Here is a 27,520-nt window from a genome sequence, read left to right on the forward strand (position 1 = left end):
CGGACGAGGGGTTGAATGAATCCTGTCCCGGCTATATGAATATGCCTCCTGTTGCGCTAGAGCCGTCTGAAGGAGTTCTCTGACCCAGCGGGTTTCAACCACCGTCGGAGAGTCGCCATCGATTGGGAGAGCCGCCAGTCGCGCCGCCGCCGCGACCATGTTTTCCAACGGGTTGGCATAATGGCCCGGTGGTATTGGCACATACTGAGGCGGGCGGCGTTCACCCGGGGAGGCCCCATCACTTGGGGCTGAATTGACGTTCCAGCCCCGGGCGCCGTGATCTCTGGCAGGTTACTAGGCCCTGCACCAGGCGTGTTGAAGAGGTTTCGAGGATCGTAAACCGGACGGAGTCGAGACTGGGCCTTTTGATGCCTTCTTCTCATGACCTCATTGGACGCGTTCTGATCCATCGTAAGCTGGAAAGATTGCGCCAGAATCAGCTGAGTCTGGGCATCGAGAGCCGCCCTCTCTGCAGCCATCCTGATCCCTTCTGCCGCCAGATCCTCCTTGGCTTTTGCTAGATCCAACCTTAACTGTGCCACCTCCGCGTCATGCTGAGCTTGATCCGCCGGGGCGACCGTAGCGGTTAACAGGGCCGTCATCTTGTCTGTGAGATCCATCAGCACCTGAGCCGGCGAAGGCACAGGGCTTCCTGCCCCGGCGGTGGGGTTTTGAACAGGTTGTGCGCCAGCCATGAAGATTCCAACCCGGCTCGGCGTCTCAAAGGGGTCCGGAATACTGTCGCCATCGGAACAACCCCTGAGCCTGCCATCTTGAAGTTGGTATAACGAGTCGGTCTCCTCTGTGGATGACTCGCTGTCAGAGCGAGCGGCCGTCTCCTCGCCAGATCCAGATCTTTCAGAGAGTCCTCCATGGACGCATCCCACAAAAGCATGCTTCAAGGCAGGCAGAGTTCGGGCGGGTCGTGCACGCTGAGCCATATCGATGAGATCGGCGCAGAGGTCCGGCTCAAGGCCCGGCTCACCAATCTTGCCAATAAAGACATGGATTCCGCCGAAGGGGACCCGGTACCCGTACTCAATTGAGCCGGCGTCGGGGCCCCAGTTTGCATCGTCGATGTAGAGCTTGCCGCGACGACTCTTGGTCATCCGGCCCACAGCGTATCCCTTGAGCCATTCGAAGCTGCCCTTCAAGAACTCAAATCCACCGTGCGCCGGCCCCACGGTGGGCCCCAACTGTCGTGGAATTATCACGGCAGATGTCCTCGTGCAAGGACTTAGTCGTGGAGCCATCGCAGCTAGGAAGCTTAAAGGGGTTAAGCAGGACAAAGGACACGAGGATTATACTGGTTCGGCCCCTTGCAGTGAAGGTAAAAGCCTACGTCCAGTTGAGGTTGTATTGTTTAGGGTTTCGATGACCAGGAGCTAAACCACCCTGCCTGGTTATCGACTTGATCTTCCTTGTCCCTGAACCGCCGCCGGGTCGTCCCCTTATATAGAGAGGTTGACGCCCCGCGGTTCTCAGAATCCCGGCCGGCTTATAACAGTGTCCGGCTTGGACTCTTAACTACTCTTACCTTACACTACAAGTCTTGCCATAATGGCGGTTTATCACTACGGGCCTTAAGCCGCCTCCGGGTCTTAAGCCCATTATCGATCCGCCATCCTCTAGCCTGGTACTGGGCTTCACGCGATGATCATTATGATGTAACCCGGCCCCTCCTGGGCGGGTGACTCTAATGGTTATATCTTCAACAGAGCCTAGTTTGCATGCTTGTGCTAGTCACCACAGAGATCACAAAAATACATGGCATAAACCACTGGAAAGATGGCATGGCATACAACAAAACACATGTAGAGCTCATGCCCATAATATGCACAGATTAAATGCAACAAAAATAACAAATCACTAAGTTCTGCTAAGTAACAACAGATAACAGCAACTAGCACTCTTGCACCAGAGATTTGGGCATCAAGATGACCTCAAATGAAAATGGTGCAATGGAACAAAATGAAGAGCATCACGAGACGAACAATTTGACATATTACACGCACGAAACGGAGCTATATGCAGAGAGTTATGATGCGTTGAACATAGCAATATACTGCAAAATGCATAGGACTTGGAAATATTTCGGGGGAGATAGAAGTCAACCTCCCATCGTTGACTGGATCTGGATCGGCCTCGGGGCTCGGGGACGAGCTCGCCGGAGCTGCGGGAGGAGGACGGCGAGGGGGGACGGCGGCCGGAGAGAGGCGGCGTCGGGCGCGCCGGCGGCGGAGCCCGGCGGTGCGGCGCGGGGCGGCGATGATGGCCGGCGGCGGCGGCGAGGAGCGGGCGACCGGCGGCGGATGGAGGAGGCGCGCGGGCGGCGGGGAGCCTCGGGCGCGGCGACGGGGCGGCGTGCGCCGCCGGGGCCGGCCCCGGACTTCGGCGGGCCGCGGCGGCGCGGGCGTACGAGCGGCGGCCCGGGACACATGGCGCTGCGCGGTTGGCCGGGCGGCGGCGGTGACTTCGTCCGGCGCCGGGCGGACGTGTCCGGCGCGCGGAGGGAGGGGGCTAGGGTTTTGGACTGCGGGAGGATTTCGGGAGAGATGCAAATATATAGGTAGAGGGAGCTAGGAGAGTCCAAATGAGGTGCGGTTTTCGCCCACACGATCGTGATCGAACGACCTACAGCATGGAAGAGAGTTTGGTGGGTTTTGGGCTGGTTATGAGGGGGGTTTTGTTGCAACACACAAAAGGACTATGCGGATGCCCGGTTAACCGTTGGAGTACCAAACGACCTCCAAATGGAACGAAACTTGACCGGTGGTCTACCGGTGGTATACCAAGGCCACTTGACAAGCCTCGGTCCATACCGAGAACGTTTGATACCCGCTCAAGAAAGAAAACAAGAGGGGTGCACCGGAGAAGGTGGGAGCGCCGAATTGCAAAACGGACAACGGGAAAATGCTCGGATGCAAGAGACGAACACGTATGCAAATGCAATGCACATGATGACATGATACGGGATGTAAGACATGAACAAAATGCAAAACGACAAACAAAACCCGACCACGAAGGGAATATCATAACACATAGCCGGAAAAGGCAAGAGTTGGAGTTACAAATATGGAAAGTTACATGCGGGGTGTTACAACACTCCACCACTACGAGAGGATCTCGTCCCGAGATCTAGGACTGAAAGAACTCCGGATATTCGGAACGGAGATGGTCCTCGCGTTCCCAGGTGGCTTCTCGGTCGGAATGGTGCGACCACTTCACTTTCAGGAATTTGATTGACTTGTTGCGAGTCTTGTGCTCAGTTTCTTCAAGAATAGCAACGGGGTGCTCATGATAAGACAGATCTTCTTGGAGGTCAATCTCTTCGAAGTTGATGGTGCGCTCGGGCGTCTTGAAGCACTTGCGGAGCGGTGACACGTGGAACACATCGTGCACGTTCGCGAAGTTGGAAGGAAGCTCAAGTTGATAGGCGAGGTCGCCTCTTTTGCCAATGATCTTGAAAGGACACACGTATCTAGGAGCAAGCTTCCCTTTGATACCGAAGCGACGAGTGCCTTTCATTGGAGAGACGCGGAGGTAGACATGGTCTCCAATCTCGAAAGCCACATCACGGTGCTTACTATCATAGTAACTCTTCTGGCGCGATTGCGCGGCTTTGAGATTTTCATGAATGACTTTACACATTTCTTCAGCTTCTGTTATTAAGTCATTGCCAAGAAGTTGGCGTTCACCAGTCTCTGACCAATTGAGAGGAGTACGACACTTTCTGCCATAGAGGATCTCGAATGGGGCCTTGCCCGAACTCGCTTGGAAGCTGTTGTTGTAGGAGAATTCAGCATATGGAAGACAATCTTCTCATTTCATGCCAAAGGAAATGACACAAGCCCTGAGCATATCTTCAAGAATTTGATTGACTCGCTCGACTTGGCCACTAGTTTGAGGATGGAAAGCTGTGCTGAAGCGAATGTTGGTGCCCATGGCCTTCTGGAAGGCGTCCCAGAACTTAGAGGTAAAGATGCTTCCACGATCTGAAGAAATCAATTGTGGAATGCCGTGCAAAGAGACAATTCTGGAGGTGTATAGCTCTGCCAACTGAGCTGCTGTGATGGATTCTTTGATTGGAAGAAAACGAGCCACTTTAGAAAGCTTGTCGATGACAACGAAGATAGCATCATTTCCTCGCTTGGACTTGGGAAAACCAGTCACGAAGTCCATTTCGATATGATCAAACTTCCACTCTGGGATAGCAAGAGGTTGGAGGAGACCAGCTGGTCGTTGGTGTTCTGCTTTCACTCTTCGACAGACATCACACTCATTCACGAATTGAGCGATTTCTCGCTTCATTCGAGTCCACCAATACGACTGCTTGAGGTCATGGTACATCTTCGTACTTCCAGGATGAATGGAAAGAAGAGAATTGTGCGCCTCGTTCATAATGACTTTCCTTAGATCACCTTTAGGAACCACAATCCGGTCCTCAAAGAATAAAGTTTCTCTGTCATCAATGCGATAGCACTTGTATTTGGAAAGACCCTTGCTGATACCACGTTTCACCTTCTTCACCATGGCATCAAGAAGTTGTGCCTCACGAATTTGATCTTCCAAAGTAGGAGAGACTATGAGGTTGGCAAGAGAGCCTTGAGGAACAACTTGGAGATTCAGCTTGCGGAAAGCTTCACAAAGATCCGGTTGGAATGGCTTGAGGATTAAGCTGTTGCAATAAGCCTTCTTGCTCAAAGCATCTGCAATGACATTGGCTTTGCCTGGAGTACATTCAATACTCGAATTGTACTCTTGAATCATTTCGACCCATCGAGTCTGCCTGAGGTTGAGGTTGGGCTGAGTGAAGATGTACTTGAGACTCTTGTGATCGGTGAAAATGTCCACTTGTCTTCCCAACAAGAGATGTCTCCACGTTATTAATGCATGGACAACTGCCGCCAACTCAAGATCGTGAGTGGGGTAGTTCTTTTCGTTGGGCTTCAACTGACGAGAGGTATAGGCCACAACTTTCTTCTCTTGCATTAACACAACACCGAGACCTTGAAGAGAAGCATCACAGAAAACTTCAAATGGCTTCGATTCGTCAGGAGGAGTTAAGACAGGAGCTGTGACTAGTTTCTCTTTGAGAGTGTTGAAAGTAACGTCACACTCAGGAGACCAGACATACTTTACATGCTTCTGGAGAAGGTTGGAAAGAGGCTTTGCAATCTTAGAGAAATTCTCAACGAATCTTCGGCAATAGCTTGCAAGACCAAGAAAACTGCGGAGCTGCTTGACATTCTGAGGAGGTTCCCAATTCACAATTGCGGACACCTTCTCGGGATTAACAGCGATGCCCTTGGCAGAGATGATGTGACCAAGGTAAAGAACTTCATCAAGCCAAAACTCACATTTGGAGAACTTCGCATAGAATTGATACTCTCTGAGCTTGTCGAGCACCAATCGCAAATGCTTGGCATGATCCTTCTTATTCTTGGAGAAGACCAAGATATCATCGAGATACACTAGGACGAATTCATTAGTATAGGGGTTGAAGATGAAATTCATCATCCGAGAGAATGTTGGAGGAGCATTGACAAGGCCGAAAGACATGACAGTATATTCATAAGAACCAAAGCTTGTTCTGAATGCTGTCTTGGGAATATCTTCTTCACGAATGCGAATCTGATGATAACCCATACGAAGGTCAAGCTTGGAGAATACTTTAGCACCTTTGAGTTGCTCGAATAGCTCATTGATGTTGGGAAGTGGATACTTGTTCTTGATTGTCTTCTTGTTCAATGGACGGTAGTCGACACAAAGTCGGTCCGTGCCATCCTTCTTCTGGACAAAAAGAACGGCACAACCCCATGGAGAAGAACTCGGTCTGATCAAACCCAGACGCTCTTGTTCATCGAGCTGTTTCTTCAATTCCTTCAGCTCCTTGGGTCCAAGCTTGTAAGGACGCTTGCAAACGGGTTCCGTGCCAGGCTCTAGATCGATAACGAACTCAACTGGCCGGTGAGGAGGCATACCCGGAAGCTCTTCTGGAAAGACATCTTGATACTCACAAACGACTGGAATCCGAGAGATGGCATTCAATTCGCCCTTCTCATTGAGAGAAAATAACCGAATGGTTTCATCACGAGTGGCATAAACGATAACATCCTCAGAAGAGTGTGTCAATTGAATTTCCCTGGCAGCACAATCAAGTTGAGCTTTGTACTTAGAAAGCCAGTCCATCCCGAGAATTAGATCACTATCCGAGTCACCAAGAACAACTGGAGAAGACAGAAATTTATAGTTCCCCATCTTGATGGAAACATCCGGAGCAACCAAACAAGAAGTCAAAAGCTTTCCCGGAGAAACAACTTGCATAACTTTGGATAAAATCTCTGTGTCAACATTGTGCTTCGATGCAAATGGGTATGACAAGAAGAATGCGATGCACCAGTATCAAAAAGAACTTTTGCAGGAATATCATTAACTGAGAGATTACCCATTATCACATCAGTAGATTCCTCCGCTTGAGCTGCATTCATCATGTTCACCTTTGCAGACTTTGGATTATGCTTGACCACTGCATTGCTGGAAGATCTGACAGGAGGAGGAGGCGGAAGGCGCCTTTGGTTGAAGCACTTGTTAGCATAGTGACCTTTCTGCTGACACTTGTTGCAAGTCACCTCTGAGAGTGGACGGTGATAAGGAGCATTGGACTTTGGAGCTTGATTCTGAGACTTGTTCTGATAGCCAGAGTTGGAAGAGTGGGAAGATCCATGGCCACCTTTGTTCTTCTGCTGGTAACGCTGACGAAACGGAGGAGGAGGAGGCAACCAGAACTTCTGTTGCTTAGCTGCCACTAGTGAGGAAGAATAAGACTGAACTACGTCCCTGACTCTCTTCTTAGAAGCCTCACACTTGAGCTGAGCAGCCTCTTGCTTCAGTGCCATGTTATAGAATTGATCAAACTGAGTAGGCTCAACAAGAAGAAGAGCTAACTGCAGATCCTCTCTAAGGCCACCTCTGAAGTGATAGATCATGCTCTTTTCATCAGGAACGTCTTGTTTAGCGAAGCGAGCAAGTTTTTGAAACTAGATGTTGAATTGATACACAGACATGTTGCCTTGCTTGAGATTGCGGAACTCCTCACGCTTTCTCTCAACAACACTTTGTGGAATGTGGTGCGCTTTGATGTCCCGACAGAAGTCAGTCCAAGTGATCACACGACCTCCTCTGGAATCTTTGTATTGTTGATACCAATCAGCAGCTTGGTCCTTGAGCTAAAAAGAAGCGAACTTGACATAGTCCTCAGGCCTGACATTGCTACATTCAAAATGCTTGTTGATGTCCATGAGCCAATCATCGGCATCCGTGGCCTCGGCATAGTAGCTGAAAGACTTGGGCTCATTTGCGAGAAACTGGTTGAGAGTAGCAAAGTGAGACTGATTGTTGCCTTGACCTTGATTTCCTTGATTGCCTTGCCCTTGGGTGCGTTCTTGCAAGAGTTGCAGAATCATCTGAGCATTGGCGTTGGTGGCTGCCATGATAGCTTGCCATGCCTCCGGAGGCGGAGGTGGTGGCGGAGGGTTCGCTTGATTCCCTTCATTGCAATCCGGATTCTGACGCGTTGGCGGAGCCATCCTGAAGAGGGTGACATCCGTTAGCATCTTGACAGACAAATAGACAAGTAGAATCAACGGATAGATATTGCAACATATAGTCTTCACAATAAACATTCGAACGAGGATGAACGAATGAATTCCATAGTAAATCATCACACCTCCGTTAAGTTGAGAAGCCACTTAGAAAAAGGTATGGAATCAACATTTGACTTGAAGCAACTCGAATACCACAATTCAAAACAAAACAAAGTATTGGCTTGCAGAATAAGCCGGAACAAACATATGATGGAGATTTCGTCCGAAGTTTTCGTGGTGGGGCCCACACGGGCTCGATCGTACAGCACCATCATGTACAAGGCAGTGCACATGACATACGAAGCGTCCCTGAGTCGGCATAGCCAAGGACTCTTTAAGACACTACGAGACCACTGTAAAACCAACCGTGGAAAGGCGGACCACTAGACGTCGAACCCCAATCTCATATCATGCGTCTGTCAGAAAGATATCCTAAGAGCTACTAGAATTCCCACTTATAAACTCCTGAAACTTTCTGGTTATGCAATCTGGTGTTGGGGATACAGGGGACACAAAATATATCACCCAAACTAGCAATCCCTAGATCCAGCTGTATCCATTCGTCAACACATAACCAAGAAACCTTTGGAAATCGTTTACCTCAACCTTCGAAAAACATCCGTTATACGAGTTATGGCAATACTCCCGAACTCCCGCCCCAGTACTGGGTGGCGTCGAGCTGATCTCACCAACAACTGCATAAAAGAGATTTCGATGTCGGCGAAACTCAGGTATTCCAGAACTGCAACGATAAAATTGTGACGACAACACCTCGGAGCTCAACTCCCCGGGACACTGCCACAACCCCTAAATGTCAGGAGGCACCAAGAATAATGTTCTCGTCACAACACCATCAGAACGATTCTAAGATACCCGCGTGATCCTAAATTTTTTTTAGTGAAATTTGAGGAGAGAAGAGTCAAAACTTCTATGTCAGGAGGCCTCACCAGAGCGACGAAGAGACTGAGGAGTAAAAAGAATCCTACTCTCTGATATATATAATCCTAAGACTCAAAACATTTTTGTTCTAGACTCAACAACGCCAGCGATTCGATCAAGCACGGGGCTCCTAAGTCGGGGATGGCTCTAAGCACGGGGCTCCACGATGCGGCTATATCTCCCACGTGTCGAGGCATGACTTAGAGGTATAACCGCATTGTGGTTTTGTCGCAAGAAGGGTCATCTTCACACAATCCCATGTAATGAACAAGAATGGGATAACGAGAGTTGGCTTACAATCGCCACTTCACACAATACATAAATATAATTCATACATCATCCAAAATACACACATGTACCGACTACGGTCAAAATCCAAATGAAAATAAGATAACCCCAAATGCTAGATCCCCGATCGTCCCAACTGGGCTCCACTACTGATCATCAGGAAAAGACACATAGTAACGACCACGTTCGTCATCGAACTCCCACTTGAGGTCGATCCCATCACCTGCACTGACATCGTCGGCACCTGCAACTGTTTTGGTAGAATCTGTGAGTCACGAGGACTCATCAATCTCACACCCGCGAGATCAAGACCATTTAAGCTTATAGGAAAAGATGGTGTAATGAGGTGGAACTGCGGCAGGCACTAAGCATATATAGTGGCTAACGTACGCAAAAGAGAGCGAGAAGAGAAGCAACGGAACGGTCGTCTTCTAGTAATGACCAAGAAGTGATCCTGAACTCCTACTCACGTCATTCATAACTCAAACCGTGTTCACTTCCCGGACTCCCCGAGAAGAGACCATCACGGTTACACGCACGGTTGATGTATTTTAATTAAGTCAAGTGACAAGTTCTCTATAACCGGACATTAACAAATTCCCATCTGCCTCATAACCGCGGGCACGGCTTTCGAAAGATAATACCCTGCAAGGGTGTCCCAACTTAGCCCATCATAAGCTCTCACGGTCAACGAAGGATAAACCTTCTCCCAGGAAGACCCGATCAGTCTCGGAGTCCCGGTTTACAAGACATTTCGACAATGGGAAAACAAGACCAGCAAAGCCGCCCGGTGTGCCGACAAATCCCGATAGGAGCTGCACATATCTCGTTCTCAGGGCAACACCGGATGAGACATCCTACGAGTAAAACCAGGCCTCGAGTTTCCACGAGGGGGCCCCGCAGTCTACTCAGTTCGAACCAACACTCGAAGGAGCACTGGCCCGGGGGGGGGGGGTTAAAATAAAGATGACCCTCGGGCTCGCGAAAACCCGGGGGAAAAGGCTTAGGTGGCAAATGGTAAAACCAAGGTTGGGCCTTGCTGGAGGAGTTTTATTCAAGGCGAACTGTCAAGGGGGTCCCATAAATCACCCAACCGCGTAAGGAACGCAAACTCAAGGAACATAATACCGGAATGACAGAAACTAGGGCGGCAAGAGTGGAACAAAACACCAGGCATAAGGCCGAGCCTTCCACCCTTTACCAAATATATAGATGCATTAAATAAATAAGAGATGTTGTGATATCCCAAAAATATCCATGTTCCAACATGGAACCAACTTCAACTTCACCTGCAACTAACAACGCTATAAGAAGGGCTGAGCAAAAGCGGTAACTTAGCCAAACAACAGTTTGCTAGGAAAGGATGGTTAGAGGCTGACATGGCAATATGGGAGGCATGATATAGCAAGTGGTAGGTAGCGCAGCATGGCAATAGAACGAACAACTAGCAAAGCAAATATAGAAGTGATTTCGGGGGGTGGTCATCTTGCCTGCAAGGTTCTCAGAGTTGTCGAAAGCTTGATCCTCGTAAGGTACTCGACTGGTTCCTCGTTCATGAACTCGTCTCCCGGCTCTACCCAAAACAAGAACACAAGCAACGGAATGACAATCAATCATGGGAAAATGCACAAACAACATGATGCAATACATGAATGATATGCAAGATATGATATGCGATGCATATGCTTGCTCCGGAAGGAAAATGATGAACAAGGCAGTGACTTGGCAAACCAAGCATGCCACTGGAAAGATGAGATGATTTCGGTCGAAATCGATATAAAGATCACCGGAAACGGATGCACGGTTTGGAAATGGCAAGCAAAACAAAAATGACATGAATCTGCGATTGACAGCATGGTAGCACTTAGAATGCAACAAGTAACAATGCTACAGCACTCCAACATAGCAACAAAGCATATGGCAGTAGTCCACAGGAGATGCTTGACAAAAGATGAACACTGAGCTACGGCTAGATCACAACATAACAGGCTCAAACAAGCATGGCAAAAGTGCAAAAGATAACAGGTTCACAGACTTGGTGAAATTACTGGACATGGCAGAAACAGCATCAGGTAGCAATGTTCAGAGCACGAAATCAACATGCTACAGGAACTTAACATAGCAAAACAAGGCATAGGAGTCTTCTACTAAAAGCATATGACAAAAGTCCCTTACTGATCATAACCCAAAAAGGACCAGAAGATATGATGGCGACCATGTAAACATAACAAGTTTCGTCATCAGGTTTCAGACTTGGCAGAAAACAGAGCATGGCAGAAACAATAATATGAAGGCATCTTGGTGTGCTTGATGCACTTACCACAAAGCAATGCATGACAAAACAAGCATACCTACAGCAAGATGGCAAGTTTATGAAGCTAGCCATGGCAAGAACAAATACATAGCATGGATGAAACAACTACAACAAGCTTGGCAAAATTGAATAACACGTAAACAATCTGCCAGAAATATTTTATAGCAAAAGTAGAGCAAATTTGAGTCATGCTATGGCACTCCATAAATGTAAACAAGGGAAGTAATGGATCAATTACAACAATATCTACAAAACATCCTTACCGAACATCTCCAAAATATGCATGGATCTCTCTGTAGCATCAAGTTTACATGGCAACAAAATAACAACAGACAGCCTTGGAGAAATTACTCTCTGAAATCAGAAACATTACGGAGCCTAGTTTGCATGCTTGTGATAGTCACCACAGAGATCACAAAAATACATGGCATAAACCACTGGAAGGATGGCATGGCATACAACAAAACACATGTAGAGCTCATGCCCATAAGATGCACAGATTAAATGCAAGAAAAATAACAAATCACTAAGTTCTGCTAAGTAACAACAGATAACAGCAACTAGCACTCTTGCACCAGAGATTTGGGCATCAATATGAACACGAATGAAAATGGTGCAATGGAACAAAATGAAGAACATCACGAGACGAACAATTTGACATATTACACACATGAAACGGAGCTATATGCAGAGAGTTATGATGCGTTCAACGTAGCAATATACTTCAAAATGCATACGACTTGGAAATATTTCGGGGGAGATAGAAGTCAACCTCCCGTCGTTGACTGGATCTGGATCGGCCTCGGGGCTCGGGGACGAGCTCACCGGAGCTGCGGGAGGAGGACGACGAGGGGGGGGGGACGGCGGCCGGAGGGAGGCGGCGTCGGGCGCGCCGGCGGCGTAGCGGCGGCGGAGCCCGGCGGCGCGGGGCGGTGATGATGGCCGGCGGCGGCGGCGAGGAGCAGGCGAGCGGTGGCGAAGGGAGGAGGCGCGCGGGCGGCGGGGAGCCTCGGGCGCGGCGACGGGGCGGCGTGGGCCGCGGGGGCCGGCCCCGGGCTTCGGCGGGCCGCGGCGGCGCGGGCGTACGGGCGGCGGCCCAGGACACGTGGCGCTGCACAGTTGGCCGGGCGGCGGCGGTGACTTCGTCCGGCGCCGGGCGGACGTGTCCGACGCGTGGAGGGAGGGGGCTAGGGTTTTGGACTGCGGGAGGATTTCGGGAGAGATGCAAATATATAGGTAGAGGGAGCTAGGAGAGTCCAAATGAGGTGCGGTTTTCGCCCACACGATCGTGATCGAACGACCTACAGCATGGAAGAGAGTTTGGTGGGTTTTTGGCTGGTTATGGGGGGTTTTTGCTGCAACACACAAAAGGACTATGCGGATGCCCGGTTAACCGTTGGAGTACCAAACGACCTCCAAATGGAACGAAACTTGACCGGTGGTCTACCGGTGGTATACCAAGGCCACTTGACAATCCTCGGTCCATACCGAGAACGTTTGACACCCGATCACGAAAGAAAATAAGAGGGGTGCACCGGAGGAGGTGGGAGCGCCGGATTGCAAAACGTACAACGGGAAAATGCTCGGATGCAAGAGACAAACACGTATGCAAATGCAATGCACATGATGACATGATACGGGATGCAAGACACGAACAAAATGCAAAACGACAAACAAAACCCGTCCACGAAGGGAATATCATAACACATAGCCGGAAAAGGCAAGAGTTGGAGTTACAAATATGGAAAGTTACATGCGGGGTGTTACAATCATGTACTTTGATGGGGCTTTTTCACTGCAAGGCGCCGGTGCTGGCGTGCTGCTTGTCGCACCCACCGGAGAGCACCTCAAGTATGTCATCCAAATGCACTTTCCCCGGGAGATGTCAACTAACAACACCGCCGAGGACAAGGGCTTGCTTGCCGGTCTCAGGATCCCAGTGGACCTTTGAGTCAAAAAGCTCATCATCAGGGGTGATTCGCAGCTCGTCGTCAGGCAGATCAACAAAGATTATCAAAGCCCGTTGATGGAAGCTTACGTGGATGAAGTGAGGAAACTGGAGGAGCGCCTTGACGGAGAATGACATCGCCGACTACCTGTCAAAGCGTGCTGCCCTCAAGCTACCTGTGGAACCAGGTACTTTTGTGCTTCAGTTAACTCAACCATCCGTTAAACCATCAACCGGGCAGAACAAGCGGAGGAAGCTAGGCCCCGGCAGGTACTTCCTCACCGAGCTCCCCAGAGCTGCTGGCGGAGATGTTGCCGTAGATGCCGATCCTGCCGCGGGGCAACCGACTCCGGCAGGGCCTCAGGCCATGGCCATAGAGACATCCGCTCCTGTGGCAGAAGAGATGCCTTTGGTCCTTGCCGTCGAGCCACAGGCTCCGGCATGGGCGTAGCACACCGTCCGGTTCCTCCAAATGGGAGAACTTCTTGAGGAGCAGGAAGAGGCAGAGAGAGTAGCCCGCCGGTCTGCTCTGTACCAATTCATTGACAACGTCTTGTACAGAAAAAGGCCGAATAGGGTGAAATTGAAGTGCATCTCTCGGGAGGAAGGACTAGAGCTGTTGGCAGAGATACATGGAGGCATATGTGGCTCCCACATAGGGTCGAGGGCCCTTGCTGACAAGGCTTTCCGGCAAGGTTTCTTCTGGCCCACCGCCGTCCAGGATGCGACGGCACTAGTAACCAAGTGTGAAGCGTGCCAGTTCCATTCGAAGAAGCTTCATCAACCAACTCAAGTCCTTCAAACCATCCCTCTCTCCTGGCCCTTCTCGGTCTGGGGGCTCGACATATTGGGCCCTTTCCCTCGTGCCGTCGGGGGCTTTGAGTACTTGTACATTGCAATCGACAAGTTCACAAAGTGGCCAGAGGTGGAAACAGTGAGGAAGGTGACAGCGCAGTCAGCCATCAAGTTCTTCAAAGGGCTAGTTTGCCGTTTTGGTGTACCCAACAGGATCATCACCGACAACGGCACATAGTTCACAAGCCATGCCTTCATGCAGTACATTGAGGATCTCGGCAGCAAGGTCTGTTTTGCTTCCGTGGCACACCCATGGAGCAACGGCCAAGCAGAGAGAGCAAATGCTGAAGTTCTGCGAGGCTTAAGAACGAAGACTTTTGACAGGCTGTGCAAGAGTGGAAGGCGCTGGATTGATGAGTTGCCGGCGGTTCTTTGGTCGATCAGAACGACGCCAAATTGAGCCACCGGCCACACACCCTTTGCCCTGGTCTACGGGGCAGAAGCAGTTCTCCCCACGGAACTCATATACGGGTCACCTCAAGTGCTCGCTTATGATGAGCTTGAGCAAGAGCGATTGCGGCAAGATGACGCAACGTTCCTTGAGGAAGATCGTCTCCGGGCGGCTATGAGAGCAGCACGCTACCAACAAGCCTTGCGCCGCTACCATAGCCGCAAGGTTCATGCCCGGAGCCTTGAGGAAGGTGACCTTGTTCTTCGGCACGTTCAGTCGGCCAAGAATTCCAACAAGTTGAAGCCGAAGTGGGAAGGCCCTTATCGGGTAACACGAGTCACTAGGCCCGACGCAGTCCGCCTGGAGACCGAAGATGCCATTCCAGTGAGCAACTCCTGGAACATCGAGCATCTTCGCAAGTTTTACCCATAAGGCACGGCTGCCGGGCCTCCCGGCAAGCCACCTTTTGTACGAGCCTTGCCGGCAAGGCATGTAACCCTCTGTACAAAGCCAGGCGCACACCCTGAGCATAAATAAATGAAGCGCTGACGCCCTAAGTTTTAGCATGCATGCTAGGTCGAGTCTCTTCCTCGGTTAGGGTTGATAGTGCTTAGCGGCGGCTAACCCCTAGCTTAGAGGTCGAGTGCGCATCTCTTTGTTCTTTCCTGTCCTCTTTGGTTCGCAGGGCACATGAGCACTACTGCTGAGCTATTCGGGAGAAAGGGAACGGACCGGCGCCCCAACCCCGGCAAACCGAAGTTGCCGGGGGCTGCAAGTACAAGGATCCAACCGCGGCAAGCCAAGGCTGCCGGGGGCTGCAGATCTAGATAAGTTTTTTATCCTCTGCCATGCATTTCGGTATGGAACTAGGATATATGAAACCTCGTTTTATTTCTAGGCTACCGTGCTCCCCTTTTCTATACCCAAGGACTATCTCCTGGGTCCGGATTCGGTTGTAGTCGCGGCAGCAAGGAAATGGAACGAGGAGCCTAAGCCCGCTTCACCCCTGCCTCCGCCAAGGGTGCGAGAATGGTCGAGCGAAGTGTGGGGACGACAAGGCCTGTTGCCGGGCGAAAAACGTTTATCTCAAATAATAACAAGGATTCACTCCTTGTCGCGGGTTTTACCCACGAACGAAAAACCCGGCAAACATCCCTTTTTCATTAAAAGCATCCCGTACAGGTACAGTTCATACGGAGTGAAAAAGATGAGCAAGGGGATTACAAGTTCTAAATTTAACGAAGGCCCGAAGGCTTACAGATTGAAAAGAGATAAGATGCCCGTAATCCCTTTCTTGTCCCACTCCTCAGGAGGCAGGTCAAGGAAGCGAAAAGGGGCAAAAGGAGCGCCTAGGCGAGCTACGAGCAGCAGAAAGCACCAAGAGAATGTCTCGGTGGCCGTCCAAAGGCTGGCTGGTGATGACGGCGCTGGAAGAAGAGCTGGAAGATGAGGCGGCAGGCCGTTAATACGCGATGAAGGCGTCGGTGCCCGCGTACTCCGACTTGATGGCCTTGCCACCTGCCCTCTTCCTCTTTCGCAGCCTCCCAACGCCAGCCGCCCAAGGAGACAGCCTCGAGAAGTTCAAGGAGCTGGCCCCTCCCGCGGCAAACTCCGCCGGAGGAGCGGCCAGGTGCACATGCTGCTGCTGCGCCCGCCCGGGCACGGGGCGTCTGACGCCTAGTCGGACTCGTCCCCATCATTTGCCCCGCTGTCCTCCTCATTGCTCTCGCTCGAGGAGGAGTCTTCTCCATCGGAGGAGCTCTCCATGCAGCGCCTTACGCGAGTCCTGAAGTGCCCAAAGGCCTTGACGGAGAGGAGGCCGCTCTCCATTAATTTGAAATGGAGAGTGAGCCCCTCCGTCAGGCTGTGGATGCGAGCAAAAGTCTTCCACCCTCAGCGAAGATACATGACGTGAGGGGCGGGGAACTCGACATCGGCCCATGTGCCGCTGTTCCCACAACCCCTCATATGCAGCCACAGCGCCTGCGGCGGGTTCCGCTCCATCTCCCGTGCAAACGGGGTCGGGAGGCGAAGACGACGACGCGGCGACTGGCGCAGCCTGATGAAGAACTCGTGGGGGTTCTCCCGACGTGGCCCTCCACCGCGGAAGGGGCCGCTGGCGGAGGCGAGGCTGATGCGCCGCCCCGTCCTCCTCTTCCCCGAGCACCACGACGACCACGGCCTCGCCCGCGGCGTCACCCCTTCCCCTTCCCCTTGCGGCTGGCTCCGCCACCACGGGCTCTTGGGGAGGAGGGACGCGCTGTCGAGCGGAGACCCTCGCCGCCACCATCGAAGGACCAGGGTTCCCCTTCTCCATGGCGGATGAGAGGAAGGAGGGAGCAGGAATGAAGAGAAGCAGGTGATGAAGGGTTGGGAGGCGCCGTTCCTCCCGCTCCCCTCTTTATAAAGGGGCGGGGGCGGGGCTTGGCCGCCCCTTTCGGCCAGTCCGGCTCATTGAAGTGACAGCGGGCGGGGCCGTCGACCACCCTCCCCGCCCAATCGAAGGCGCGTGGGAATCGACCCACGCGCGCGCAACTTCTCGTATCCCGCGCGCCTGTCATTCGCTCTGTGTCATGGATGCAGCGAAAGTGGCGTAAGAGACGGGCGTAATGGGACGCGTGGAGCAGCGGTTCCCCAAGTGCGGAGAGTAAATGAGCAGCGGCCCTGCAGTCTCGAAGAGACACGCAGGCCGCCTCTTTACTGTTCGCCACGGATGGCGTCAGCATGCTTCGGTCACCCGCGCGCACAATCCCCGTGTCACGCAATCAACGCGGGTCATGGGGAAATGCAGCGGACGAAAAGTTACCGTGGTAAAAACCGCCCCGCCTGCCCGCGCACCGTTTTGGGCCTGGCCCAACAATGTGTTGCGCTTATGTGTGGCCCAGGCCCGGTGGCTCTTGTCGGTGTACAAAAGTAGGGGCTCTCCTTTTGACCCCTTTACTTGTGCACGCGCAGTCGGAGCCACGCGCCACGGCCGCACTTGGCAAGGCAGGGGAGGTGAACCGAGGTGGAACCAAGGCACAAGACAAGCAAGAAAAACGCCAAGCCAAGACCATAGAGAGCAGAGGGACGAAGCAGGTTCCCCTGGCAAGACCCTTGCCGGGGCAGCCTCCGCGGCCCCGGGAAGGCCCTTGCTGGGGCGGCTCGTCCAAACACCAACAGAGCGAGCCACCCTTGAGCCCACAGTTTCCAACACCGTCAACCATGTTGGGCCAGGGCTCGGGAGGCACCTCCATGGTGACATACAAATCTTTGTGAAGACAAGAAGAACACTCTTAATCAGAAGAGTGGAAGACGACGAACCTCGGCGAGATCCTTGCCGAGGAAGCCCACAAGACCCCCGGCGAGATCCTTGCCGGGGACGACCGCAACGCCACGACAAGACCCTTGCCGGGGCCCCGACAAGGCCTTTACCGAGGGCGCGCACAAGGCCGCAGCCAGGCCCACACCCGCCAAGCTTTCCGCCACCAATCCTATGCAGCTGCCAGCCCACCAGCCGGGCAGGCACCTGCGTGTCGGCGCAGGGCTCCTCCGACAACTCAGCACATGCGTACGTGGTGGCATGCAGATCTTCGTGAAGGCTCCACCACCGTGCCACCTCAGCTGTTTGCCTGCCTACATGGCACTACCGCCTCGCTGGCCCAGGCGCGTGTCAAGGTGGGGCGAAGCGGCGGTAAAGTGGAGGGGACACGTCAGGGGCGCATTAAATGCGTCTTGTTCCATAATAGCTAGCGATAAGCTTAACCACAGTACCCCGATGCCACCTCCTGGTGCCACTGTGGCGATCCCTTTCCTATAAAAGGAGACCCAGGGCATCTAGGAGAAGGATTCGGACTCTTGGACAAGTTACGCTCCTTGTAGCTAGTTCGAGAACCTCAAGAACACAGATATGCACATCCAAGCAGGACTAGGGTATTACGCATCTCTGCGGCCCGAACCTGGGTAAACGATCCGTGTGCTTGTACTAACTGCTGATCCTGCTCTCCTCACCACCCAGCGCCCCGCAACCGCAGAAGGGATCCTCATGGTCCCATAGGTGCCGTTTCCCACCGACACATGTAGTTGACGTTCACATAACACCACTTTAGGTGGTTGTGGCTGTTCAATCATTTGTTCCATAGCTTGCTGAAAGTTTGAACTTGTAGATTAGTGTACCAGATAAGTTACTAATGAGACAAAAACAAACAAAGTAGGTTTCACGTTTATACATAACTTATTTTGGTGAACTACTATAATACATTAGCATGTATTGTAGTGCCAACTACATAATAAAATCACTTTTGGAACATATGTCCATGTAGCATGCCTACTGTATTGTCTATTTCCTCACATTTGTTGACATCTAAGGATAAAGAGACATGGTTTAAAGTAGGATGAACATAGTATGACATCATTCATATCATGGGCAAACAGATATAAAACAAACAACCTATTGTATCATTGTGTGCGCACGTGAACATCACAACTAGATTACAGATCAAGACCAAAAGAATATCCTTCATCTCTTTTAAACCATGTAAGGTGAAATGATACATTAAGTCAACTGTGTATAAAAGTGAACAGAGTAACTGACATTGGCTGCAAACCAAGCAGTTAAATGAACACATCACAGTACCAATCAGTTCAAAGGCAGGAAGAGTCAGGACTTACAACAGCGGCCTGAACTGGTGTGCTCATGCCCTTCATCTTGCTGGTGTGGCAATCCTTGAAGATTTGCACTGCATTCGATTTAGGTTCTTTTTGGTCCGCACGGGTTTTCCTCTATATTTGGAACAATTCAATATAGATACAATAATATGGCACAGAAAAAAGAAGGAACTAGCAGCTATTTACAAGAGCCTCGCAGTGTGCAATATAGCTAGGAGATCCCGTTGTCTGTTGGAATTTCACTTTAGAACGGTTGGTCTTGTTCTTCACACAGTTAGCCTAGAAGAAGGTACACTTGTAAGGCACATACATAAATACAAGTTCAATATGTGGTCTGATCAAATACATATACCCTACCTGATACTTTGGATCAGACCAGTGTTTAACAAGGGCTGTCTAGTCTTCATCCGTAATATATTCCACTGGAGATGTTTGGGCGATTTCATTGTTAGCCTTGCCTTCAAAGTGAGTTTTCTAAGGTGGTACCCATACTGTCACAGAGCAGACTGAAAAACATGAGTGCATGCTTGTTTAGTTGCATCATCTTTCGGATCCAGCTTGAACCTCATCTGTTGAAAAAAGAATGTGAGTCTTATTACGAGGAAGCTAGAAAGTATGGCACAGAGCAAGACAATATTACAAACTGCGATGAATAACATTACTTACGGATAAATGGTCAAGGAAGGTGTTAAACTGGGTATTGTCTTTCTCATTCCTGTACTGGGTCCACGTTGGGAGGATACGTGCATGACACCTAACGACAATGGCTGCCTCTGATACAAACTTGGCTGACTCTGTAGCATCACGTGGCCTTTTCAAACCTGCCTCAAAATGGATCTCCATTCTTCCTCCTTTAGATTTTGTTAATCTGTCAAGCATTATCCCTGATGTCTGTTTCCGCTTGCGCCGTGGTGCTAGTTCAACAACGAATATGGAAAGTGTTAGTGCACATCAAACTGTGAGTGTACATATAAAGGAGTATGCAACTGCAACTTGACTTGGTCAGGTACCGTCTTGGTGTTGATGCTCATGAGGTTCATCTGATCTTGCCAAGTCCTATTATGTCAGCAGTGCTTCGGAAGTAGTGTTAGATGTGAAGGCAGCTTGGGAACTGGCCAGTTCTGGAGCAAACAAACGAGTAACTCGTTCAGATGCTGGTACAGTTGAAGCGGATGCTGCAGCTGGTGGAGTAGGTGATACTGTGTTTGTAGATTTAGCCGGTGGACTTGGACCTTCTACTGCACTATAAGTACCAGCAGAATCTTGAGGGCAGCTCCCTGTCCATTTCACCTGACGAGTAACACCATTCCCTACTATATTCTTTTCCTTGCTCTTTTTTGAATTTGCCATGTCAAGCCATACCCACAACACAAAAGAATAAAATCGCTCTTCAGAACTCATTGATGCATGATATAGACAAGCAATACTTTGATGTAAGACAACCGTATAGGATGGAATATGTAAGAAAAACAGGACGGCATGACATATTCACAGCTACGATGTGTAGACTAGGCAGAAGGATTTTCAAGAAAATAGAAGTAATCCAAGCTAGACACCATATCAAAGATGCAACGAATATCACTCTGCCTAGTTAAAAGTGTCTTGTCATAAGTGGCATTTCGAAAAATTAGAAGCAGTACAACGTAGAAATCAATGCAAGATGCAACCACTATTAAACTGCCATGTTAAAAGCGTCCAATCATGAGTGACTGTTGCGGGATACACAACAGCAGTACTTTGATGTAAGAACATGGTATGATTGATAGATGCAGTGCATTCTAGACACAGAAAGGCATGCCATATGCACATGTATAATGTATAAACTCAGCAGGTGCAATTTAATCAAAATAGAAGAAATACAGGCTTGACAACATATGCAACATGAAACCAATTATCACACTGCCAACTTAGAGCAAGCACCTGCAATGGTGGAGTATGGGAAATGAACTCATCATGTAGACTTGGGACTTCAACTTCATTAGCAGTAGCAGTGGCAAATCTAGAGAGTCTCTGTTTGCGTTGGTCCCGAGGACCACCAACATCCCCTAACTTACTCTTTTCCTTCCTATTTTCTGATATTTCCTTATGAAGTCAAAACCAAAAGAAGATGAATAAAATTAGCTCTGCATAACTGGTTGATGCATGATACAGACGAACACTACTTTGATGTAAGGCAAGCGCAGGATAGGAGGATGGAATATATACAAAAAAAAGACAGCATTGCATATTCAGACATACGATAGGAGGATGGAACATGTATGAAAAACAGGACGACGGATGATACAGACGAATAGTGCCATGTTAGAGCAAGCACCTATGATGGTGGAGTAGGGGAGATGCGCTCATCATCTACACAGTTACGTTGACTGTCCAGCCTTGTGTTGTCTTGCGAATCTTGTTGGTAGGATGGCGGAGTAGAATCTATAGAGACCCTCTGTTTTAGTTGCTGCGAAGGACCACCATCATCCACTGCCGGAATAATTTCCTTCAGCTGTATTTATTTTGCATTGTGAAGTCAAACTGATAAGAAAAAGGAATAAAATTCACTCTTCAGAACTCATTCATGCATGATACTGACGAACACTACTCGGATGAAAGGCAAACACATGATATGAGGATGGAATATGTACAGAAAACAGGACAGCGTGACATATTCACACCTATGATGTGGTAACTAAGCAGAAGGCGTTTCAACAAATTAGAAGCACTGCAAGCTAGACACCATATGTGTTGGGGATATTACTACTGGGCGTAAACCGGCCAGGTGAAGCTGGGTTATCCTCATAATGGATTGTTTATATTTGAAGCCCATGAAGGCAAGGAATAAGGCGCTTTACTACAAAGGCTCAAAGGCCCAAGGCCCAAGGCCCAAAGGTAGATTAGGGCCTGTAGCTATAAACCGCCATGTAATACATAACTTGTATCGTGAGGTATGAGAAAGTAGAGACCGAGCCGGATACGTGTATAAACCGGCATCGGGACTCTGTAAGCCGGCGGGAGTCGACCTGTGTATATAAAGGCACGGCCCGGCGGCGGTTCAAGGACAAGAGACAACAACTCGAGATCCAGGTAAAGCGATTCCGCTCCCTGATCATCGAGACCAGATCAATTCCACCACAACTGGATCGTAGGCTTTTACCTTCACCGCAAGGGGCCGAACCAGTATAAACTCCCGTGTCCTTTGTCCGGTTTAACCCCTTTAAGCTAACCCATTGCGATGGCTCCACGACTAAGTCCTTTCTCTAGGACATCTGCCGTGACAAACCCACGACAATTGGCGCCCACCATGGGGCTCTCGCACGATGGTTTCGAGTTCTTGAAGGGCAACTTTGAAGGGCTCAAGGGATACGCCATGGGCCGGATGACCAAGAGTCGTCGCGGCAAGCTCTACATCGACGACGCAGGCTGGGGCCCTTGAGGCCGGCTCAATCGAGTAGGGGTACCGGGTCCCCTTTGGAGGAATTCACGTCTTCATCGGCAAGATCGACGAACCGGGCCCTGAGCCGGACATCTGCACCGACCATGTCGAGACGGCTCAGCGTGCAAGCCCTGCCAGGGTTCAGCCCACGATGAAGCGTGCGTTCGTAGGGTTCATCAATGGCGCGGAACTTGAACCGGCGTCTGATGGTGAGACCGTCGTTTATTCAGATGGCGAGTCATCCACCGGGGAGACCGAGTCACTGTACCAACTGCAAGATGGCGGTTCTGGGGCTGTTCCGATGGCAACAGTATTCCGGACCCCCTTGATCCGCCGAACCGGGTTGCAATTTTCATGGCCGGTACACAGCCCACGTTGCAATCTTCAGCGGCGGCAATGATAATTTCCGGACCGGCAGCTGGGGCAGGAGGTCCCGCGCGTCGGCCGGCCCAAGTCTTGTCCGGTTTATTGGACTCCTGGTCGACATTACTGACCGCACAGGTTACCCCAGACACCCAAGATCAGCATAATGCGGAGGTTGCTAAGCTGCAGGATCAGATAACTCAGGCCAAGGAGGACTTGGCGGCTGAGGAAACCAGGATGGCTCAGGAGCGGACCGCTTTAGATGCACACGCACAACGGATTCAAGCAGAGAATTACCGGCTCATGTTGGATCAGAACGCTTCGAACGACGTGTTGAGGAGAAGGCATCGGTCTCGATTGCCACTGGTTTATGAAGAAATGAATCTCTTTGGCACACCAGGAGCAGGAACCAGTAATCCGGCAGCGGTAAACCAGATCGAAACACCAAGGACAGGAGCACCGGATCAGCCACGGGTGACGGACCCGCCTCGACGGACCCATGACCCGCCACAATATGTACCGGCACCGTCAGGTCACTTCTCCACCCCTTTGGATAACATGATCACCGCAGCATCATGATTGGCCGCTATCCAATGGAGGGCGAGTCCCCAGCGGCGGGTGAGACGCGGCGCGCCAGGGATCTCCTTCAAACAGCTATGGTGCAGCAGCGGGCTTATTCGTATAGTCGAGACAGGCTTCATTCAACCCCGCGCCCGAGTCGGAGTTACAACAGGCGCATTGATGAACCGGCTGCGTCAAGCAGTGCGCGGAACCGAGACGCCCCTCGAGGGCCTAATCCGGCGCGTGGTGGGGCAAATGCTCAGGATGTGGTGGATAATGATAGAGCACGTCGAGAAGCCGAGTTAGCAGCACAGGACCGTCAGCTCACTCCGGTTTGTCCGACGACTTCCGTGGAACGAGGTTTGACTTTCAGCTCTTGGGGAGTGCCCTGCCTCGCCCCGGCTTTGCGTAATGTGCGACTGCCCAAGGATTTCAAGGGCCCTCGTAAGGTGCCTAATTACACCGCCGATTTACCCCCCGAGTCATGGGTTGAGAGTTATGAGATGGCAATGGAGATGCTGGATGTGGATGAAGCGGCATGTGCGAAATATTTCACTATGATGTTGGACGGAACAACTCGCACTTGGCTGAAAAGTTTACCAGTTAACTCCGTCGGGTCATGGGCCGAGTTAAAAGCCTGGTTTACAGCAAACTTCAAGGACACGTGTAAGCAACCCATGTCAATTGTGAATTTAGCTGCCTGCGTCCAGGGAGAGGGCGAGTCAACAACCCATTGGGTGCGCCGTGTCTCAGGGATTTTGCATTCATCGAATCGCATCAATGCGGACTCGGCAATTATAACATTGGAGGGTAATTGCCGGTTTAAGCCTTTGAAATTGAAGCTGGGACGGCTCAAGCATCACTGCAATGACATGGGAACACTTATGGATGCTCTGGCTAAGTATGCTGATTCTGATAGTACCAAGGACCCCGAGTCTGACGATGAAAAGCCGGGGAAGGGAAAGAAGAACGGCAACACCAAGGGGCAGCAGCATAACCCGACGGGCCACAATAATAATGGTAAGCGTAAAGCAGATCATAATTCAGATTTTGTGGCTAACACCAATACGCAGGGTAATGGTCAGCATCGTAAAGGTAAACCGCCGCCACGAAGAGGAGAACCCAGTCCTAATCCGGAGCGCCTGAATTACCAGTTGAACCAGCCCTGCCCAAAGCATGGATCGCAGGACAAACCGGCCACGCACCTCTGGAAGGATTGTTATATCATGCGAGAATTCAAAATTTCAGACTTTTTCTGGAATGATCATGGACCATCCGGCGGTTCAGGTTCCGGGTCTTACGGGCCGGGTTATGGTGGAGGCAACTCCGGTTCAGGATTCCAAGGCAATCAGGGTGGACATGGCAACCAAGGCAATCAGAGCAACCAGGGTGGTTATAGCCAGCAAGGAAGTCAGCAACAGTCAGGTTACCAAAGCCACCCGAAGCAGTTGAGCAGTGGACAGTATCACATCTTCACCACTAGCCTGTGCAAACATGATCAGAAGCTTCATAAAAGGGCGGTGAATTCAGGTGAACCGGCGGTGCCCTGTTACTTGCGCTGGTCTGAGCAGCCCATTGTGTGGAGTCGAGAGGATCACCCGCCCCGGGTTGACAATCCGGGTCATCTGGCGTTGGTGGTGGCACCCCAGGTTGGAGGTTATAAGTTTACTAAGGTACTCATGGATGGGGGGAGCAGTATCAACATCTTGTATTACAACACCTTCCGTTGTATGGGGTTAACAAATAAGAATCTAAAACCGTCAAACACTATTTTTCATGGTGTGGTGCCTGGCAAGTCAGCTTATCCGGTTGGTAAGATAGCCCTGGAGGTTGCCTTTGGAGATGAGCATGACTCGAGATCAGAGACGTTAACTTTTGAAGTGATGAAAATCCAAAGCCCGTATCATGCCCTGTTTGGGCGGCCAGCTTACGCTAAGTTCATGGCATGGCCCTGTTACGTCTATCTGCAGCTCAAGATGCCGGGTCATAAGGGGACCATCACAGTACATGGAAGCCGTAAGATCGCTTTGGAATGTGAGGAAGGTGATGCGGCATATGCTGAGTCGGTTTGTGCGACAGAGGAGCTGAAGTTCTATAAGGACAATGTTGATCCAGCTGATATGACTTCATTGAAAAAACCCACTACGGAGCATGATCCGGCCTTGAAGTTTAAATCGGCTGATGAGACTAAGATGGTTGATGTCGGGACCCCGATCCTAAGTCACACCGATCTAGCCTGTAACACCTCATATCACTTTGCGGCCTCATGCACGGTATTCCCATGGGTGTCGCCTTACCATGGCCCGGGACCGTTTGCGCCTTTTGGCTCACGTATATGATAGTGTCGCTAGCATCCATATGACAGAGAACCCGGGCCGACATGGCTAGTCGTGAACCCAAAGCGGCACTAACTTACGGGGACAGGCATACATGAATCAACATCGAGCATGCCAGTCAGCAGCGTGTGAATCCGGGCTGTAGCACTGGGCTAACAGGACTCCGGGAACCCGGGCTGTAGCAGGCTAGGCAGGACTCCGGATGTCACCGCGTGCCATTTCCCCGAAGGGACAGACACAGGAACGAAGTGAAACACATGCCGGCCAGTCAAGCGTTCTGGAGCAGTAGTGCTGGGCTAGCAGGACTCCGGTGAACCGGGCTGTACCGGACTACTATCGCTCATGGAAGCACTAGACTACATTTCCCCATAAGAGAGGCTGCCAAGGATAAACAACTAGATAGTCGGATCCCACACATAGCAATACACGTCACACATACGCATAACATGCAAGTATGTGATGTACAACATGGCATCACAACATAACTCAACTCATATAGATAAAGGCTCAGAAGAGCCACATAGCATTAAATACAAACAGGGGTCACATGACCCATCATTCAGAGCACACAAGCAACAAGCGGAAGCATTACATGTCTGGGTACAGACATCTACAAATGAAAAAGGCTGAAGAGCCTGACTATCTACAACATCCAATCAAGATCGTAGCTGAGGTACAAGCTACTTGTCGAAGTTCACGAGAACACTAGTAAGACCGAAGTCTCCGCTGCAAAAACATAAATAAAGCAACATGAGTACAAAGGTACTCAGCAAGACTTACATCAGATCCTATCATACATGCATTAGTATCAAGGAGGCAATGTGGGGTTCAGTTGCAGCAAGCCAGCTTTGACTCAGTGGCTATCCTGTTCTACGACTACGAGAAACTTCTTTAAGGTGAGACAATGCACACGAGTCCACTAATCACCATCTCAATACACCACTATGGATTCATTCCCGTCTCCCTACGAGAAGCCATCCATAGCACCTCCACCTATCTTGAGAATTTTAGAGTATCCACTTCAAGTTGTCTATGTACCACGTAAGCATCCAAGAAGTCCATAACCGAGGACACGACTATTGGAATATATCATGATAACCCTGCAGGGGTGTACTTCTTCACACACGCTCTCGCCACTTACCGCCATGTACACGTCATGTATCTCGGCAACATTCAAGCGGAAGCCTGGCGAGGGTGTCGGCCACGACCTGACTAACCACACAAGACTCTAGTCCAAGTTTATCGCCTATTCGGGTTCCATCCGTAAGGAGATCCGGCCAGGGTGTCGCTCACGACCCCAAACGATGTGAGCAGGGTTCCCAAGCCCACCATCCGGGTGCCACTTGGTACACCGTGCCACCTGTGCCTAGTCTGTCCCAAGCCCACCCTGTCGGGTGCCACTCGGTAGAAAAATAGCACTACCTACAAACACCAGAAACTAGTTGCAACTCCTGGAGAGAGATCAAGTTGGTTAATAAGTCAAGAGGGGCCGAGTTACCGGAACCCAATGTGTGGTAGTAGTTAGTCATTGGACAACATACACAGAACTTAGTGCTTAAGGACGGTTCCAGTGAGACAACCCACCATGTACTCCTACATGGCCTCTCACCGCTACCTTTACCAAATCCTGTTCATACACTTAACTCTCAGCACCAGAACATATCGTAACACTCTAATTCATTCCCAATGAATCAGACCTGACACAACTCTAAGCAATAGCAGGCATGGCATGGTAGGAACACAACATGGCTCAATCAACTCCTACACATGCTAGTGGGTTTCAACTATTTACTGTGGCAATGACAGGTCATGAA

This window comes from Aegilops tauschii, chromosome 2 (assembly GCF_002575655.3).
Source record: "Aegilops tauschii subsp. strangulata cultivar AL8/78 chromosome 2, Aet v6.0, whole genome shotgun sequence".
Taxonomy (NCBI): Eukaryota; Viridiplantae; Streptophyta; class Magnoliopsida; order Poales; family Poaceae; genus Aegilops; species Aegilops tauschii.